The sequence below is a fragment of the Protopterus annectens genome, chromosome 1.part2, assembly GCF_019279795.1.
Source record: "Protopterus annectens isolate FY-2018-M chromosome 1.part2, PAN1.0, whole genome shotgun sequence".
Lineage (NCBI taxonomy): Eukaryota > Metazoa > Chordata > Ceratodontiformes > Protopteridae > Protopterus > Protopterus annectens.
Genome location: NC_056727.1, coordinates 676,379,036 through 676,400,732, shown reverse-complemented (window position 1 = coordinate 676,400,732; position 21,697 = coordinate 676,379,036). Strand labels below are relative to the sequence as shown.

Sequence of the window (21,697 nt, the reverse complement as noted above, 5' to 3'; positions counted from 1 at the left end):
AAAACTTTTCTCAAAGTGCCATCCTTTCGAATGCATTCTCTTCAGACTCTGTTTTCTCTGTTGCTCCCCCAAGCCTTTCTAGTTTCCCTGGACCTAAAGGACACATACCTTCATATTCCTATCTGACGTGAGTGCAGTGCAGTCTCATGGCAGAGTCTTTCAGCATGTCCAGGAGAGAATTACAAATGGATGCTTCTCAGAGATGTGTTTCTGGGGGTCTAGTTCATAACATTGAAATTTCATAACATTGAGACCAGGACATCGAAAATTCAAAACATTGAAAGTGTGCTTCATAACAATGAAAACTACATTGCACAAATAAATAAAATCCTGTACACCTACAACACCACCTAACTAACAAACACACTTTCTACTACATTTCTGCAGGGGGTCAAGCCCCCCAGACCCCTCGTAAATTAAATATACCAACTCCAAGATTGCACTACAGTGGAAAAAAGTTAATTTCCTAACATCACTGTATCACACTCACCATACACTGAGGTTAGGAAATTAACTTTTTTCCACTGTAGTGCGATCTTGGAGTTGGTATGTTTACTTTACGGGAGTGTGGGGGTAGAGCCCCCCCACACATGGGTGTGCAGGGGGGGCTTGCCCTTCTGCAGAAATGTAGTAGTGTGTCAGTTAGGTGGTGTTATAGGTGGAGAGAATGTTATTTATATATCTGTTATTGTTTTCAATGTTATGAAGCATACTTACAATGTTTTGGGTTTTCAATGTTTTGAATTTTCGATGTTCTGGTCTCAATGTTATGAAATTTCAGTGTTATGAAGTAAACCCATCTCTGGACATTGTTCAGCACTGGGGGTATTCCTCGAGTAAATCTCTTGCCTCCCCTCTAAACAGGCAGCTCCCTCTGTTCTTTTCCAGATTCCCATGCCCTTTGGCCTGGAAAGTAGATGCTTTGTCTTTTTCTTGGAAGGGAATGTTCCTGTATGCCTTTCCTCCCCTTACTTTTCTTTCCAAGGTTCTTCACAGAATCGAGAAGAACTCTCCAGAAATCTTGCAGGTGGCTCACTTTTGGCCTAGACAGCACTGCCCCCCCCCCCATACACACACACACACACACACACACACACTTATTCCATCTAGCCAGGGGCAGTAATCATAAGTTACCTCACCACATGGACCTTCTCACACAGGACAAAGGATCTTTTTTTCACCCACATCTGTCCACTCTTCAACTGATGCTTTTGGTTATAGGGTTTTGATTCCTTTCTGACACCAGTTTTCTGAAGACTTGCTTATGGTCCTGTAGGAGGCCAGGAAACCCAATAATAGAAAATCATACACGTCCAAGTGGAAATGATTTTCTTCTTCAGTAAAAGCTCATTTGTCAGCAATTTCTGCCTGTCCACCACTGACTCTTTCTCTGGCCTCTAGATTTGAGGTCAAGCAATTTATAAAAGGCGTCCTTAGTATCAGACTCCCAAGAAAGCCCATTCCTCCTTCTTGAGACCTTACTTTTGTCCTTGAAAAACTGACTCAAGGTCCTTTTGAGCCTGCTGCTGCTACTTTGTAACATTGCACATGGAAGACAGTTTTATTGGCTGCTTTAACCTCCACCAGAAGGGTGTCTGAACTCCAGTCATGGATGGCGGTCTCTCCTTTTTTAGTTTTGCATAGAGGCAGGGTGTCTCTACATATGATCCTCCTTTTATACCAAAGGTGGTTAATGCACTGTCCATTAATCAATTTATCCAGCTTTCTTCCTTTTTCCCTTCTCTGCAATCTGCTAGTGAGAATGTTTTTTTATACCTTGGACTTGCACAGACAGCTCTGGCATTATTTGGACAAAACAAAGGCCTTTCATAAGTCTGATCAGGTTTTTTTCTTTTCTTACCAGGATATTTTTATCTATTTATTGGCATTTGATTACAGGGAATGTTTGACAGAGTAGGAGCCCATTTTCAGCAGGGGCCCTAGGAGAAAAGCTCCAAAGTATTGCAAAACATTTTCAGAATAATTATTTTGCAGTCTTTAAAAATAATACAAAAAACAAATACATTTTAAATAATTATAACAGATTAGACACTATAAATACATTGGTTAAGAATAGATTCGGAATTGCAATACAAAGTGAGAGAGAAGCAGGTTAATACTATATTTAGGAAGTAAGGAAGTGGGGAGAGGAGAGGAGAATAAAGTTAAAAGAAGTTTTTGTTATTTGTCCACATTTAAGGATGTAGTTAATCCAGGTGTTGAGCAAGAACCAGGCCCAGCTTTTGGCTTGGAAGTCTTTCAGAATGGTTTTGAAGGGACAAACCCAGCAGATTTGATATGTTTGTTGACAGAGATGTGAGTTTGGTGTGACTGGATTGTAATGAATTTACTAGGAACATAGTTGTGTATATGTAGTGCTGCTGGACAAGATGGATGAGAGTTAATTTTTAATTTTATAGGTGGAAGCTGTGTGTGTGTAGTGATATAGGTACCCTTACCCCAGTTTAGGCTTTTTAGTGCTGTACAGTGGTGGGTTCTGAAAGGGTATTTGCTGCAAATATAGTGTGATGCCTGAAGGTTAGCAAGGATGGGATCACCATAAAGAAGAGTGGGAGATGAACATTTTTGGTAAAAGTTGTGACAAGAAACTGTGTGTTAGACAAGTTCAACAAGTCTAGAAATAAGGAGGAGACTGATTTGTCATTATCTTTAGCTTTTTTGACAGTATCTGTATTAGGCAGTGGGTTAGAGTTATATAAACAGGAGAAGACAAGAAGTGATGTTTAGCGGATGGGACTTCTTCCTGCAGGCGATAGTTTAGCTATTGATTTGAATGCATTTTCACTAATAATACTGATCTAGAAACTGCCATTCTTCTTAACTACTTTATAGACTCCATCAAAAAACTGACCCACCCAGACAACAACCATAAGCTACCTGTAACCTCAATCACCCTCTCTGACAACCTCACTGACCTCCACTCTCTCACACAGACTTCCTTAAATACTATTGAACACTGGCTTACGGACAACCAACTAGTCCTTAACCCAAAGAAAAACAAACTCCTCCTTTTCCTCCCAAAATATTTATTCCATCTTAAAATCTCTTTTGGTCTTCCTTCTCTAGATAACCCTATGATCTATGCTGACTCCACTACTAAACTGCTAGGAATTACAATTGATGACCAACTGAAATTTGATTACCACATCCTACAGTCCATTAAGGATATATATATATATATATATATATATATATATATACATATATACATATATATATATATATACATATATACATATATATATATATATATATATATATACACACATATATATATATATATATAATAGGGTGAGAGGATGACAATACCTAACCTATAATATGGTGTAAGTATATGTTTTTGGAGCAAATGAATAACTGTTGTGGGCAATCATCATTTGTGTTTTGTCATCTGTTTTTGTCTTGGGTCTCATTGAATCTGGGTCCCCCCCCCAGTGGACTTAACTAGTTAACAATAACAAATAAATATTTTGGAATGGAATAAAAAGATTTCTAAAAAATCTAAAGTTTGTAGTAATGTCTTTAAATTTCCTCCTTTAATGTGTGACTTTGTGTGTGTAAGACTTTTTTCAGAGAAAGGGAAATGTGGGATTCCTGGATTGACCTGTTTATATGATTGAGACTACAGCTTGTTATTTATTTGTATCTTATTTTAGGTCATTCACTGAAAAAGAGCATGGTTAGAGCAGAGAGTTTTTGTATTTTTATATTTTTTACAAGTTTAGCAGAGTTTTGAAGGTGTGTGAATGGTGTGATATGTGGCTGCTGGAGTGGGTTGGGGATTAGATCCTGGGGAAACCTTTGTTTTGTTGTTAGCATACATGTGATACAAAAAGAGTTGCTGTTTATATTTGTTTCAAGTGATAAATTACTGAGAGAGGGGATAGGGCTGAATTTATGGCTGGGATGCAATATTTCTTTAATGGCTGTCCAGAATTTTTTAGTGTTGTGTTTACTGTTCTAAATTAATGTGTTTGGTTTTTTCTTCATTAATTTGCTTTTTTTTTACAATTGTGAATGAAGATTGAAGTTTTCAAGATGTGGTATTTTATATATTTGCCATTCTTTCCTTGCCTTTTCTCTATCCTTCATTAGCATTCTGCTCTTTTTGAATAGCCAAATTGCATTGTTTGTTTTAAGTTTTTTCCTTCTAGGAGGTGCAAGGCTATTTAGGATATTCAGGAAAGTTGTACTGAGTTCATTTATAGCACCTTCTAAGGGGAGGACTTTTAGGAACGAATAGTTGATGGATTAGTAATGAACATTTCTGGGTTAAACTTAGAAAGGTTGAGTGTTTTATAAACACACTATTTAAGTAGATGCGTGTGATATCTGATTGATAAATTGGAAGATGATCACTGAAACAGTCACATATTGTACCTGAGTTGATGTATTTGCTAGAGTCCGATATTAGGAGCCAGTGTAATAGGGAATTTGATGTCTTGCTATAATGTGTGGGAATATTAATTAGTTGTGTGTAACCAAATAAGTTCATGCAGGATGTGTAGGGGACTTGGAGTTTATGACCAACCAATTGACATTCACATCACCTAGTAGCATTATTTCTTGTGCAGTTGTTATGGATAGCCAATGTAGGATATCTTCCAGTATAGTTGTATTGTCTGCATGGGGGAGGGTGGGGAGTAATACATCCATCCAGCCATCCTCAACCCCCTTTTTCCCAATTTGCACTTGGGGTCGGGGTGTCACTTCAATAGTGACAATCATCTTGAGCAAAGATTTACACTGCCAGATGGCTAGCCCTGCCACTGTAGTTCATCCGTACCAGTCCCTTGCACCTATGGCCAGTTTAGTGTGCCCAATCCACCTACTGCATGTCTTTAGAATGTGGAAGGAAACCAGAGCACTGGGAGGAAACCCACGCAACCACAGGGAGGACATGCTGACTTGCACAGAAGGCACCCCAGCCAAGATTCGAACTGGAGAATCTCTTTCTGTGAGGCAACAACACTAACCGCTGTACCACCATGTCACCCCATTGTGATAAATGTGATGCAGATATTATTCTTATAGAGGATGTATAATTCCTGACAAAGATTGCAAACAAAAAAATTGTGGGGTTGAAAAATAATATGGAATTTTAGGAAGTGGATATGTAATACATATTTATTTATAATTGTTTAATTTCAGGAAAGGTATAAGAAATTCTGCTGGACTGAATTTTGGTATTGACTTTGTTATAAGGGGAAATGTGGTGGTAGTTGGAAAATATTAAAGCAATGCCACCACCTTTCCTCTTTATATGGTCATGATGTCTCAAGGTGAGGGAGGAAAAATGAACTCTGATGGAGTTTACATATCTTGAGAATTTGTTCATGAATAAGGGTAGAGAGAGTTGGGAAGTTTACCAGTGGATTTCAGTGCAGTAGTGGCAATAAGATGTATTAGATTGTGGTGGTAAACTCAGCGTGGGGTCGTAGAGAAAAGCTCTTAGTTTATTGGTCATTCTGTGATCCAATCCTCACCTATGATCATGAACTTTGGTAGTAAACAGAAGGCTGAGATCGTAGATATAGGTGGCTGAAATGAGGTTCCTTTGTAAGGTAGCTGGGATCACTTCCTGTAGCAGAGTGAGGAGCTCAGCAATCCAGAAGAATTTCTGAACAGAGTAAATGGTTCTCCATGTTGGGAGGAGTCATTTGAGGTAATTATGGCACCTTGTGGGATTGTCACTTTGACACGTCTCACAGGAGGCGAGGCAGGCACAGCCCACTAATACAGGGGCTCAGTATAATGCTGGGACATGTTGGAAGCAAATACTTAACGTCTCTCAGCTTGCATGGGAGCACATGGGTATCTACTATAATGACCTATAAGCTGTTACTGGGAATAGGGAAGTTGTTGTTGTGTCTTTCGGCTTTTCCCAGTTAGGGGTCACCACAGCGGAACTGGCAGTAGATTTTTACTTGCCGAGTTGCTGGCCCTGATGCACAACCTTCAACGAAGGTACGCCCATTCACTCATGTCTCCACACAGAAGATGCTCTAGCTGAGAATCGAACAGGACAACGTCTTACTGTGAGGCGACAACGCTACCGCAGCACCACTTCAATACCTAACTTGTTTATCACTACAGTCTGCACCAGGACAGGTGGTTTAGAAAATAAGATTGATAAACAGTCAGAGGGAGATGCCAACAGGACATTTCACTAGCTCCATGTTTAATAGTCAAGTGCTAGATTTATTACAAAGTGTCATAATCTTGGAGTTCACATAGACAGCAAACTGCATTGTGATGAGTATCACTTCTAGTATTCAAAAGACAAATGCAAGATTGGCTCAGTAGCAGGATAGGAACTTTCCTAAGCCCAGAGTTAAGAAAAAAGATGGCAGCAGCTTTTCTCTTTTATTGTTTGGGTACATTCTTTATACAGTTTCAGATAAATCCTGGTTAATAAACTTGAAACTACCCATAGAAGAGTTACATATTTATTACTAGTTGCTGTAACCAACACAACACTGTACTAGATTCCAAGAGTAGGCTAGCCTCCAGAGTGGAATGCATGTTTCACTTGAATTTCTCCAACAAAACTCTCCTTTCCCATTGCTACCCTGTATCATTAGAAATCTTAAAATGTTACCAGCCTTTAAGAAAGTCTGCCCATCTGTAATTTTCTTACTGGCCAAATCACCAAATAGTTAATTTGTCAAGGATGTTCATGACTACCGTATTTAAAACTGGGAAATGTACCCTTTGACTGTAGAAGCATAGCAAATGCTACCAGTTCAGCAATGCTCTTTAGATTTACTACACTGATTAACAAAGCTGCACCAGTATTGCAATTTAATTCCTAAGTTTAAATAATTGTTTTCTTTTCCCATAGCCTCCACTGAAAAATGGGCTACTATTAAGTCTGGATATGTGTGTTCTGACTGCTTCATCAACATCATCATAGTCTGGATCTCTACTGAAGAAGTAGTTTGCACATTCTAAGGGCTATGTTTCACAGTATTCTGCCCTTTAAGCCCTCTCCTTGCCTTTGAGATAGCACTTGAGGTTCTTCTAAAGAATTCCATCAACTGCAGAGGGACTCCTGAAGTAAGATAAAATGGGTGTACAAGTACTCATTATATCAGTTGATCTTTTTAATTGCCATTAGGGAGGATGGTTTCTTTTTCACTTCTATTCTTTTTTTTTGGCTATTTCAGTTGCCACCAGCTAGGCAGCATCAGTAGTTTGTTTCCTTGCAAGAAGAACTGGGTTTTATTGATGGCTATGAACTGGGTATCCATGGAACTGACGCACAGTGCACATAAATGCATCCTAATTCCATTGGTTAATCATCATCTTCTTCTTTCGGCTTTTCCCGGTTAGGGGTCACCACAGTGGATCACCTGTCCACTCATGATTGGCAGTGGAGTTTTACGGTGTCGAGTTGCCAGCCCGGCGCCCAACCTTCCACAGAAGGCACACACACACACCTAGGGCCAATTTAGAGTGTCCAATCCACCTACAGCATGTCTTTAGGATGTGGGAGGAAACCAGAGCACCCGGAGGAAGCCCACGTGACCACAGGGAGGACATGCAGACTCCACACAGAAGGCACCCCAGCTGAGGATCAAACCGCAGAACCTCTTGCTGTGAGGCGGCAACGCTAACCACTGCACCACCGCAGCCGCCCCCATTGGTGAATAGTTACATGAAAGATCAATCAAAAATAGAACCCAAAGCTTGCTATGAGGAGGTCATCATCATCCACCAATAGGACTGAAACTGCAGGCTTTCAGTCAGCTCAGCATGTGAAACTTTCCCAGGCTACTCTCTTTTATCAATAATACTTTATGAATATTCTCTCCAGATCTCTCTAGCTGCGTATCAAACTTGCACTAGGGATAAAATGTCCACTGGCTATTCCACACTTAAATCTATTTTTTGTGCAAAAAAATAACATTTTTGTGTTATTTTCTTCATATTTCACTTTTCCATCCTCTATATTCCTTTCCAGATTATACAGTGTCAGGCCAGTTAATCTTTTAACCTTTTTAACAGTTTATCAACACTCCACAGGCCTCAGCATTTGTTTTGCCACACCAGATCTCTTCTTTACATTACTACTTTTATTTTGCTGGGCATCTACTTTGCTTGCTTTGTTCTAGTTTATGTTTAAGTAAAAGTAATATTGAAGGAATTTTTTGTTGTACAGTGTTTATCTGCATATTTTTAGTCTTCTCTGCCAACCTGATTGTTGTGGTGGTGGTATGGCTGTTGAGCCATTTTCTAGTTGTTTCAAATTTGCCGGTTGTTCTGTTTGCTTTGTGTAGAAAGCTATTCTGTTATGAACTTAGAGCATTCGATACACAATTCCTGCTCACGACAAGTATACCTTATGGTGGTGGTTGCCTTGGAGAAGAATGCTTCAAGGAAAAATGTTAAATTAGTGACTTCTTTTATTCCCTATAGAGAACAGTAAGCAAATTAATTCTATGTGGCTCAAAAGGTAATTCTGTATTCACACCTGAAAGGGTCCACATCATTCACCCCTGGGATGAAATAAGGTCTTCTAACTTCTCAAAATATTGAGAAAAGAAAAGGGTTGTGATAAAAAAAGAAAGAAAAGGAGTAAAAGTGAGGGATTTGGTGTTTCTGTAAGTAAGACACCCAGGACAGATTTGTCTACTTCTCCTACTACCAGTCCTACTGGAGTGTCCAAGTTACTGGAAAATATGAAGGTCTGTCCAAACACTATTATATTGGGCGACTTCAACTACCCAAACATAGACTGGGATCATTACTCTAGCTCCAACACCCTAGCCCCAACACCCTAGCCCAAAGGTTCCTAGAATTTATAAGCTCAAATGCTATGGAACAACTTGTTACCATTCCCACAAGAGGGGAAAACATACTGGACCTGATCATCACCAACATGGGGGCTCTATGCTCCAGACCAGAAGTGTATCCCTCACTGGTAAGATCAGACCATAAACTAATCTCACTGGATATTCACAACCTGACCCCACCCCCTGCCCAGAAAAACACAGTGAAAAACTGCTCTAAAGCAAATTTCACACTCCTCAAAACCGAGGTGGAATCCTTCAAAGCCCCTGGGCCTGTGGAAAATATGGCCCAGACTGCAGAATCCTTTATAAGCGCATTCTATGAACACCTTCAGGAATGCATGGATCATGCAATCCCAAATAAAACCAAGACCCAATCCTCCAAAGGCAGGCGTCCTGTCTGATGGACCCCAGCCATAAACAAACTATACAATAGAAGGAAGAAGTTACTACATGATAGAGCAAAATCCCAAAAAGGGAAGGCATCTCTGATCAGTATTAGCAAAAAACTACGGGCACTCATAAAATCGTCTAAGGCCAGTTTCGAGAGAAAAATTGCACAGGACACTAAGGATAATCATAAGGCTTTCTTTAGTTATGTTAGGAACCTGGGTCAGAATTCCCAGATATGCTCAGAATTAGTCCAAAATGACAAAAAATACACCGAACCCACAGACATTGCCAACATCCTAGCTGACAGGTTCAGCAAACTCCCCACAAAGGGCAAATATCTATCCCAGCAGAGTGCTGCCCCCCTGACATCTCAGATGCTCAAGTAAGAGCCGCCCTCTCCAAAGCAAAAAACACAGCATCAATGGGACCAGACTGTGTCCCGGGCTGCATCCTACATGAACTCCAAGAAGAGCTAATCCCAAACATAAAACTACTGTTCAATCTCAGCCTTACTACAGGATATGTACCCAAAGAGTGGTGTACAGCAACAGTGGTCCCTCTCCACTAAGTTGGTGCCTCAACGGATCCTGGAAACTATTGCCCCATAAGCCTGACTAGCTTGGTCTGCAAAGCTATGGAAAGGATCATCATGGACCTCATAAATAAAGATATTGGGGACCTACAGACACTGGATCCTACCCAGTTCGGCTTTGTTAAGGGCAGATCCTGCCTCTTAAACCTGGTCGATTTCTTTGAAACAGCCACCAAGGCCATTGACGAGGGGAAGGTGGTCCACACAGCCTAGTTGGACCTCGCAAAAGCCTTCGATACATTACACCACTTGGGCATTATAGATAAGCTCACCAGCTTAAATATAAACCCCTATGTCACTAGATGGGTTGCAAACTGGCTCAAGGACAGAACCCACATGGTTAGAATTGCTGGAGCCATGTCAGACTCCAAACCAGTTACAAGTGGCGTCCCACAAGGCTCAGTCCTGGGACCTCTCTTGTTCGGTATATATTTCTCGGAGGTACAGGCCAACATGGAAGGACTGTGGCTGACCAAGTTTGCAGATGACTGCAAACTAGGTGCCATAATCGACTCTCCAGCCGACACAAGCATCCTACAAAAGGGCCTCATAGAAACAGACAACTGGTGCCAGAGCCATGGCCTCAAGCTAAATGCCAAAAAGTGTATAGTCATCCCCTTTGGCAAAAACAAAGTGCCCACAAATTACCACATAGGTGGTAATCCATTAAGTACGGAAGAAGTAATTAGGGACCCGGGGACCCAAGTTGATAGCAATCTCTCATTTGAAAACCATGTGGCCAAAGTGGTTAGAAAAACATTTTGTATAGCCCACCTAATCATGAAGGGATTCACATCTAGATCAGGGGAGGTCATCATGCCTCTTTACTCATCCCTCATCTGGCCCATAATAGAGTACAATGCCCCTTTTGGGATGTACCTTACCAGACACCTGCAGCAACTGCAAAGAACCCAAAAGTACCTCACCAAGAGGATCAAAGGGCTCAAACAGATGCCATATGCTGCCCAGTTAAAGAAACTCCAGCTCTACTCAGTGGCATACCGCCTGCTCAGAGACGACCTGTGCCTGATGTATAAAGCCATGTCCAACCCAGAATTAATGGACATGCTGCACCTCAGAAAATCCAAATCCCATCGAGCTACCCGCTCGAGAGACTTGAACCTCAGCACTGAAATAATTAGGACATGCTGGAGGGACAGATTCATAACCCAGAGGCTCCCTTCACTCTGGAATAAAATCCCAGTCCAGGTTAGGCAGAGTCCCTCATTGACTCTCTTCAAGAGGAATCTTGATGAGTGGATGGGAGATCGTAGATTTACCCCAGGTATCACTTCTGTGTCACTGTTAGACAGAGGCACAGTATACTAACCTCGAAAAAGGGCATAGCAAAATTCATTTAAAATGGGTGACGAAAGCCAAACACACTCTGGCTAGGCTTATAAATGCCCTAGGGCAGATAGCCTAGTATGAACCTATGAACTTGTAATTGTTGCCAAGTCTTTTCTCCCATGGAAGTGAGGCAGGATAGTATATATTCTTCAGGTCTAATTCAGAAGTTAGAAGAATTCTGCACTGCAGACCTGTGTTTACCAGGTCTGCAAAGTGTCTTTAGAGCCACTCTGTCACCATGAACATTGATTATGAGAAGATAATGAGGACTGTTTTCCTGAGAGTGCAGGAAGAAATATTTCTTTCCTTTTTCTCCCTCTGGTAGCAGGTAGATGCAGACATTTTTCCCATGCCTTCATTTTCTACATTTTCACCCCTATCCTCATCAACAACCCCTGTTTTTGGCTCTTGTTCCAGTGAAGACCAGTCCATGAGCCTACACATCTCAACAGATTTTCATCATCCGTAGATATAATCTTGGTTTTGGGACAGAAGTCATTGGGGTTTGTGCCATCAATGTCAATGATTCTGTCTTTGTCTTCAGTCATCAACATCAGCAATTTCTGTGCACCTGTAATTCAGCTTTTTGGGGTTGATTTCAACTCCATCTTTGTTGGGGTTGTTGCAGATCTTGGCTAGGTCTTCTATAGAGTCATTGGCCTCAGGGCTATGTATGTCTAGCTTAAGATCAATGAGCTCATTGGCTGTGTTGTTTGGGGTTGAGTTTGGCACTGACCTTTTTTCAGCATCACCTTCAGCCAAAGGCTTTGATTCTGTGCAGTCAAGATCAGTATCTTTAGCCCCAAATGTGGCATTAGCTTAACAAAATAGGGGAGAAGGTCCAAGGGGCTGTTGCAGAATAAGCCATGTGTATATGGATTATATCATGCCGCTTCATCATTTGATCAGTTCCTTCAGGTCTAGTAGAAGACACAGTTCCAAAGGAAAACACCTACATTAACCATTTGAGTCCCCTACCCCAGATGCTAATAATGGAGACACTACTGATTTCTGACCATCCTTTCCAAATAGCTCATTGAAGTAATAAAGTAGAGTGTAGCATGGTCTACAGAGCCCAAAGTGTGTCTTAAGAGGATAATGCAAGAAGCATTTAAGGCCCTTTAGTCATTCTTCTGAGTGGTCCCCATCACAGAAGATTATACGGTTTGTTGTCAGAATTGCCTGGGAAGACCCTGGTATTGTGGCACTTAATTCAAGGAGGTCAGACAAGGTCATCTACCCTCCCAAAGATTGGACTTGCTTGCTAGAGATTCCCAAAGTAAGCTTTATTGTTTCCATGATGACCCTTAAAAGGCCAGTACTTCCCAGATTCGTACTGTTCATCCTTCTGATAAAAAGGTGAGTGATGGAGAAATTTCATAAGCATGTTTATATATCTTCTTTATTCATTTTAAAACCTGTGAATTCTATCTCTCTATCTCATACATTGTACATTTTCAGTGGGAGTTGGCATAGGAAGTGTACCTCTCACTGGGGTATTTGAGTTGCCTGAAAGAAGGTTCGAGATCATGTTACAGTCTCAGATGACAACCAGATTTCCCATGTCCATTATCACCATATGACCTGCTCATAAGTTAGCACATGGAGATGACAGGGCAGTAAGTGCTGGCATAACTCTTTGCTAGTGTTCATAGGTTCACACGTGTAGTAGGTCAATGACCACAAGCATCTTTTTAAGCGTGGCCATGCATCCTGAATGTCTGACAAGTTCTATGCTTAAAAAGTGTAGGCTGGTGCTTGGGAGATGAACCATCTACAGGCTGCCTGTATCCGTTGGACACAGGTGCCAAACCAGGGATGAATTTCCTGTTCCACATTCAGTCGCCCCAGTTACACTTGAAATGGGTTAGTGAGGAACACTGCTTCATATGGATGGGAGCCTGTTCCAGCAAAGGGACAATCTCTTGGATACATACCTGCCTCTCTAGCAGGTCCTGCTTATATCTCAGACAAGGTGTAAGTCTTTATAATGGGTAATTTTTGGTTCTGTTTGTTTTGAGGATATGCTGGAGGCTTATCAGGGTGGGATCTGAAAATGCCTTGTATGCCAGGCTTAGATCTCCCCTCAACAGCCTGTCGGAGACAGAGTACAGAGATAGAGCTTTGGGGTCAAATAATTAGAGGGAAAGGTAATGGAATGGGAAGGGGCCAGTAATATATTTGGACTGCAGGCTAGAGATTGCCCTATTAATGGTTGACATCAGAGAAAGGAATATGAGGATCCTAAATGAAAGATCTGCACTAGTAGTGTTTTTAGTAGAATCTAGAACAGAAGTTGATTTTAAAAAAGGGATAATTAGTAGGGCATATAAAATATTACATAATAACTATAGGAATCAGTCAGAGGATATTAGAAAAAATTGGGAAGAGAAACTGGATAAGCAATCCACAAAGAAATAATGGGAGGATATATGTGGCTCCCAAATGTGCAACAAAGTCTAGAAGATTTAGGATCTTTGCTTGAAAGTGTTTGCTTAGGTATTTTTGTACCCCAAGCAGACTATAAAGAATTTTTACTCGGATAAATTGTAAATGTTGGAGGTGTGATGAGGGAGAAACAGGTAATTGGGAACATTTTGTGATGAATTAGCAGACTTTAAAAATTCCCTGCAGACTACTCTTTCAGAAATACTGTGCGACCAAATTGATATAGCTAAGAAAAATATTTTTTGAGCTGTGTTACAGAATCAAAATTGACTAGTCATAGTAAGGCCTTGCTGTGTCTAATTATGATGGCTGCCAAAAAAGCAGTTACTAGAAAATGGAAATCAAAGTCTAAACCAACCATACTAGAAGTAGTAAATATAGTAATAAAGATAAAATAATTGGGAGTGTGATCTTTAGAAACGGGTAGTAGCAAATTACATAGAAAAAAAGTGGGAATTGTGGGAACAATGCATGCAGAATAATGTTTTGGAGAAGAAATGAGGTTTAAGGGAAGACCGGAATTGAATGAGCTATGTAATGTTAGATGGACAATGACTATAAAAGATTATATGTGATGTATAATGTTTGCAATTGAAAATGTCAGTATGGTTTGCTTTTATTTATATAAATGTATGATTGCCTATGTCATAAGTGCTAATTCATAAAAGTGTTTCTTGTTTAACAAAAAAAATTGGCCTTTTGAGAAATGAACACCCCACCTTCCTACATCTACTGTGTCACCAAAGAATTAAACACATGTATGTAGTGCCTCCATGTCAGTCAGCAGCTTAATAAAACATGCTGGTGTGAGAGGTTCTTATCCTAGTGTGTTTTCCACCTATGGAATAAACTACCCCTGCGTGTTAAGCCAAAGTAGTGCCATAATTACAATCAAGACTAACTAGACAATTGGATGAGCATTCACAAATTCTCCCTACATCTGTTTAATGTGATCTTTCTTGTGGCAGGATGCGACTCCATATGGTGGGTGTTCTGACTAGGCTGTTAATGGCTTAGCTATGAACAAACAGCAACAGCAGGGGTACTGTGGCCCTTCTTCGTAGGCTATCAGTTTAATCCAGGATTCTTGGTTGGCAGCCCTACTCCGGAGGCAGTCAAGGGCCATCAGTCCCTCCATTTAGATGCATGGCTGGCTGTCACACAGGACAAGTGAATTCCAGCAGAAATATCCAGAGGATACATGATTCCCTTCTCCACCTCTCTTGTCCCGCTGTCTGCCATTGTCTAACATGTCATTCCATCAAAAGTCTGTGACAAGAAAAGAGATCTTAAACCTTACCGCCAAGGTAGACCTCAAATAGGTCTTATGCTGGCAGAAAGGATGTGTTTTTTACTCCAGAGTCTTTTTATTATATTAAGGACCTTAGACTGATACTTGATCTGATTAGCCTAAATACATTTATTCCAAACAATCTTTCCTGATGGTCGTAGTACAGTTCATCCTTCCTTGTCTGCAAGAAAGAGCTTGCTTGTGTTATATGGACCACTGGGATATGTATGTGTACAACACAGTAGCCAAGAAACCCAAGTAGGAGCTAGCCTTAAAAAATTCTCAAGACTACCATTCAGTATCTCCTCAATACCAAGGGTTTTTACCAAATACAGGTATGTGGTTGAGCAAACCAGATGATGCTATGGGTGAAGTTGTTTCCATACCTGAATGATGTGGTTGTAGCAAACCAGATGACGCTATGGGTGAAGTTGTTTCCATACCTGAATGACGGTCTTCTAAGCACACCAATTTTAGAGAGACTATTTGAAAATTGGTAGTCTCTATGGAGTCTTTTTTAATCCTTGGTAATGGCAAAGTCTCTGATGGACCCCTCAGAGAAACTAACCTTCAGTGGAAGCACCTTGGATACTGTTTCCTTTAAAGTACATCTTTTAGATAGGATTCTTTGGCTGTACAACAGTGGCTTCATTTCTTTACTGTACATGGTTCCTCATGCTGGGTTTTGTCTATATTCTGTAGAGGCCTTTTTTCCTCCCCACAGCTGACCCTCAACTGCTACCAGGATTTCTCCTTTTGTCCACCAAGTCTACCAAGCACTCTGTTTTATTCTCTGACTGACTTACTCCTGCTGATGTCCAGGGGCAGTGAGGAGTTTAAGCTCCTGGCGCAGCATCATATTGCTACAAAGGAGTGATTTTTTTTTTTTTCTTTAAGCCCTAACTTTTTCCGTCCCCATGCATGTCTGTTCATACACAGATGACAGCTATGCAGTGATGTGTGATGGCATATCATCCCATCTCTGCTTCTCTTATGTGTCCCCAGTCTCCTTTAAAGATTGAACACATCTCAGATGCCTGAGCTGCTAAGCAAGCCTAGATCACCTGGGCCATAATTAGGGCTTTACTTGTCTATGACACAGTACTGGCCATAGAAGCTTAAGTTGCTGCTGTTCTGTAAAAGCCCACCTTAGCCATATCCACTTTCCATCAATGCTCCAACACTTTATCTTTGCCTTCTTTAAAAGTCTACAAAACATTCTTGAGAGGTACTTTCCAGAGATGACCTTCACTGAAAGTTTCTATCACTCCATGAGACCCGTGTTTCACTTTTGCAGTGTGCCCTTCATTCTTCTGAGTGTTTTACAAAGGCTGATGTGAAGTCTTCGAAGATTGTCTATGTAGTAGTCAGTACTGCCACTAGAATTCCTGAATTACAGGCTTTGTGTAAATTCTCAATATTTGGGCTTCATAAGGACAGGGTGCATTTCAAACTAATTCTTCCTTTATGCCTAGGGTAGCCACTGTGACAAATCGTAATAAATCCATATATTTCCATGTGTTCTTTCCTAATGTCACAAACAGAAGTGAATATTACTTTGCATGGATTTCCATAGACAACTTATCTTTTTCTGTGAATGGAACCAAATTAATTAGGAAAGATTTACAAATCCTTGGCTCATTTTCTAACAAAATGTTAGGCTCTTAAATATAAAACTTGTCCCATGGCTTACTGACTGGTTCAACTTCTGTTATGAAAAACATATTTAGATGCTTCCCTTTGTGCCTACAACACACAGAGCTGGAGAGCAGTGACTAAGTCTCCAGTATTTTTCAAAAATGCATCCTTGGGTAATATCTGTTGAGTGCAGCTGTTACATGGACTTCAGAGTACTTTTGCACATTATAAGCTGGATATGATTTCCATGTCTTAGTCTTTCTTTGGAGCTGCAGTGATGAGACCTCTGTTTCCATGATGACCATCCAGGAAGATAAGTTTGGGGCTCTGACCTACTGGTTGGTGAGGGTATATCCCTCATACCACATACAGAAGTTATGTACTTACCCATAACAAGAGATCTGAATGAGTAGGTCCACCCTTATTGATTTACCCTCCCTCCGTTCCCTCAAATTAAGGTAGGTATGGCTTAGAGGATGTTTTGTGGCTTTTGCAATATGGTGTCACTTGGTGCTCTGCTTTCAAGCTGCACACTTGAAATATGGATGGGAACCTAGCCTTCAGAGAACTGTTAGTAAAGTGGAAGGACTAGAGGTTTTGGCAAGTATTTGGTTTCATACCTGCTAGATTATTGGGACTGAAATGCTTATCCAGATCTGTTGTTATGGTAATTACATATTTTCAGTGTTTCCACACACTGCAGAAGGCCTTTTTGAAGAGCGATACTTATGGTGAATGGCAGTTTGTTAATAATTTAACTTTGGCTTCTTGTTAGATATGTGGGGCCTGATCCTGTAGGTTGTTTGAAAAACAAACTCTGATTCGGGCAAGAATCAGTGAATTTCATAACTTGCTATTACACCTTTAAAGTATTTTGGAAGGAAGGCTTCATATCCCTATGCCCCCCCACATGCAACCTCTGAAATCACTGTACCTCAGAGTAAGATAATACTTTGAGGTACTCAACGTCAGTCAGTATATATTTACTCAAATACACAGGCAGCATATTTACAGTCTGTGAAATTTATGCAGGCATCCGTTTAATGCAGCTGTGTGTAAACTGCCTTCCTAGACTGTGCGTAGTACTCCTTCTGGTGCTTTATTCTTGCTGAAGAAAATAACTTCGGAGACGATGCAAGATTTGTGTTCTTGAATAAGATCTTAAATAATGATTTTGTTTGTTCCATACTTTGCTGCCCATTCACGGGCTCTGTTTTATGGAGCAGCATGTCACTGCAGCTGCAGTGAAATTACTGAGCTGCTCTGTACTTTAGCTAGTTTGCATATGCATTCTTTTCTAGTTCTTTGCAGAGTACATGAGCATAATCTCTAGTAATTCAGACTCCAGCTTTTAATTCAGAAACTACCAAACAGTATCCAGTCTCCACTGGAATGTCAAGATTGTCTTGTACTAGAGGTCTACTGCCTTACTTTGTACATTGCCACAAAACTATTAATAGCTCTGTACATAGACACGTAAAACTGTATTACTCTTGAACTGATAGCAGTGTACATGGAAACCTCTTGAACAAGTATGTAAAACTATTGCTCCTGTTAACACTGTACCTTGCATGAAATAAATTTCTGCAACTCTATAAGGCGATACTTTTGCCATGTAGCTGTTTCTACCATGTAGAGCCTTCTTGACTATAAACTATAAACTAACTCTTGTCACAATCATTTCAAAATGATCTGTGTAATAGCTCATGAGATGTAAAATGCCTCTTCTGTAATCATTTTAAAATTATCTAGGTGATAGTCATTTAATTTTTATCTCTGTAACAAATTGTGCAGTTGCACCCAGGCCATGGCTGAAAAGGGTCCATTGGATGAGTTCACTTACCAAGACAGCAAAGGAAGAATAAAATAAATAAAGAGATCATAGGAATTACAAGGCAACTGAGCCATGAGGCCATTTCTGCCTTACCTGCCTATTCAAAGAGTACCAGGCCATTATAAGTAAAGAGAGGGGCAAACATGTCTGGATAGGATCTTAGGAGTTACAAGGCAAATGAACCACAAAGCAATTTCCTCTTTGCCAGTACCCACCCTTAGGGTTTGCCTCCCTTTTCAAGGAGGCCCTTGACCAGTCATACCATGGATGACTTTATGAATATCTATCCAGTGTCTAGCTCTTTTTTAAAGGCAAACAGCGTGTCACACTGCTTAACATTGAGACAGTTTGTTCTAGAGAAGGGGTAGGCACTGTGTGACAAATGTATCCCTCCTGTTTGCCTTTATTTGTTGGAGTAGATTTAGATCTCTGGCCTCAGTTTTAGCTGGACTGTTTGACTTACTGATTGAGTTCTTGGACTACTGCATCCCTTACAGCCCTATAAGCAAGACATGTATTGCCTCTAAGACGTCTGTATGAAACCAAGTATAGAGATAAGGCCTCCAGTCTTTATTTGATGATCAGATATTTTAGGCCTCTGACCTTTTAAACTACAAACTTCTGGGGTCATTCCAGTTACTTGATATGTTTAATAAGGTACATCTCAGATAGGGCATTGCATTCAATGATGTAGAATAAGGAGTTGAGGACTGCTTTTCATATGGAAGAAATACTTTTTGCTATGAGGTGTGCAAGGTGAAAGGATTTTCCTAATCACCATTGCAATGTGATGGTCAAATATAAGGGAGCTGTCCACCTAAGCACCCAGGCCTTTCGCAGTCTTTTTAAGTGTTATGTTTTCTGTGCTATATGGTGGAGTTAAGGGTGTTTACCAAATGCAGCAGTGTTGCACTTTTTAGCATTGAGCTTGAAGCCATGTTTAGTAGTCCAGCTTATTGACAAGTTTAAGATCCTGGAGTGCATGTATGTCAGAAGGGGAATTTGACAGTAATTCCCAGCTGGCAGTCATCTGCAAACTTCGTTACCCAAAGATCCCTGTTTGATAATTGGCAGTCTGAGAAGTAGGTGCTGAACAGCAAAGGTCTCAGCACAGAACTCCGCTGAGAGGAAAGATGTTGCTCAATGTCTACAGCGAACTGCTTATAAAATATTTAAGCTTTGTGGTAACACATCCATCCATTCACCCACAGCCCCTTTTTTCCATTTTTGCAAATAGGGTTAGGGTGTCACTTGAACAGTGGCAATCATCTAGAGCCAAAGTTTAAACCACCGGGTGGCTAGCCCTGCTGCAGTAGTTTTTCCAAACCACACACTTGCAGGCACACTATCACCTTTGGCCAATTTAGAGTGTCCAGAGCACCTACTGCATGTCTTTGGAATGTGAGAGGTAACCCAAGCAAACACCAGGAGGACATGCAGATGCTGCACAGAAGGCACCCAAGCCAAGAATCAAACTGGTGAACCTCTTGCTGTGAGGCGACAATGCTGTTTACTATGCCATTCTATGATGCCTTATAATTACATTGCTGTGACCTTGTGAACTACTATGGATTTACACACCACAGCTTTTTGTTAACTATGTCTTATCCTGCTTTTATCACACAGCATTGCATGTGTCACATTTTGATTATAACTCCGTGAGAAGGAAAAATACTTTCTCTTGTCTGGGGTTTGAACCCATGACTCCTCGCATTCTATACACTGGACCAACAAGGAATTGCTGGACAGCTAGGTACCTGGTTCCCCCTCAAGAGTAGTTGTTTCTCAATTCAGCTAGGAAATCACCATGTTGGTGATTTTAAACACACTCGTATTGAATGCAGTACAAATGATTAACCTAGTATTATATTAAGAACTCAGCAAAGAAAAAAATATCCGTTGTTTGGGGATTGAACTCTTAATCCCGTGTGTTCTGTGAGGTTATTGCCACTGGATCAAAAAGGAGTCACTGGACAGTTAGTTGTGTGGTTTCCCACAAGAGCAGTTGTTTCTCCTTTCATCTAGGAAAATGCCATTATGGTGATTTTGAGCACACAAGCATCTGATTCAAAACAAATGTGGGTTAGTGTGTTTTTCTTTCTCTTTGAGTTGTTAACATAATTGTTTTTTGTTCTGCATCGAATGCAGTTGTATAAAGCAAACTGAGTTCCTCATCTGTTACATTTTGCAGTGATGCAAGTAGCCAGTGACAACTTTAAGATGCGCATACACACTTATTAACATGGCACCACATTTACTGTAACTAGATTTGATGCACTTTGTTCCCCTTTTTGCATGAATGTTGTGGTGAGTGCAGTGCAGTCATTTACATAAACAAGATCTGTGTATTTTTTAATATTTTAATGGGAAAGTGTCTATGTAAATATATGAGTGTCTCACTCCCTCTCTCATATATGTGTGTGTGTGTGTGTGTGTGTGTGTGTGTGTGTGTGTGTGTGCGCGCGCGTATTATATTTGTATATGTTTAAGAAAAGTCTTCAGATTTAAGACTTAATGAAATGATTGAAACTAGTGTGTTTAAGGGTTTTTTTTCTGTATCTACACTGACTCTCTTCATACAGTGCAGCTGCTAAACTTGGTAGGATATACATATTTTTGCCTTCTGAAGGCAGTGCTCATTATATAGTAATTGGCTACTAAATATGTATGCCATTAGTGGTAAGGCTGCTTTCTGTTGTTTTATGACTAGCTGTTGGGTGCTAGGAAGTAAACATATGAGTTGGAGCCATAAGTGTAACTGCATTTGTGTGGCCAACATGTTTGCAAGTGCTTGTTTTGGTATTTGCATTTATGCATAGCTCTCAACCTTCCATCTCCAAAATGAGGAACACTGTCATAATGTAGAACAAATGGGCAAAATGTGGAACACTTTCTAATGGCTTACTAACAGCTTCAACTAGAAAACGCATAGGGTGGTTAAAATGTGATATACTTATAGAATAGGTATTTTAATAAAATAATATGATTCAGTTGTACTTACCACTGATATCAGTTAAAAAATAACACTGAATGTGTGACAGACCCCTTTCAGTGTGGAACTTTGAGGAACATGAACTTTTTAAGACCTCTAATGAGGTACACTTGAGAGGTATGCATGTATGGTAGTTTAATAATAATTTACTACATTTAATTTTTATCCCACCTCTCTTTAGACTGATGTTAGCAGCAGTGCAACTGAGACTTCTGTTTAAATAAGCACAGTTTCAACCCAGCTGAAATGTATGCTGAAAGTAATTTTATATTTTTAAAATTCATATATTATGTTTGCATAGAGCAACTTACATAACTTTTGAAAAGTGAAGTGAAAACTGTAC

The 21,697-nt window shown here is 40.3% G+C and overlaps 1 protein-coding gene across 1 annotated transcript in view; it reads left to right on the top strand.

Annotated features, from left to right (window-relative positions):
- The window catches only part of AKT3 (AKT serine/threonine kinase 3), a 2,413,182-nt gene that overhangs the window by 2,280,037 nt on the left and 111,448 nt on the right, over window positions 1-21,697 (top strand). The gene's annotated exons all lie outside the window — the stretch shown is intronic.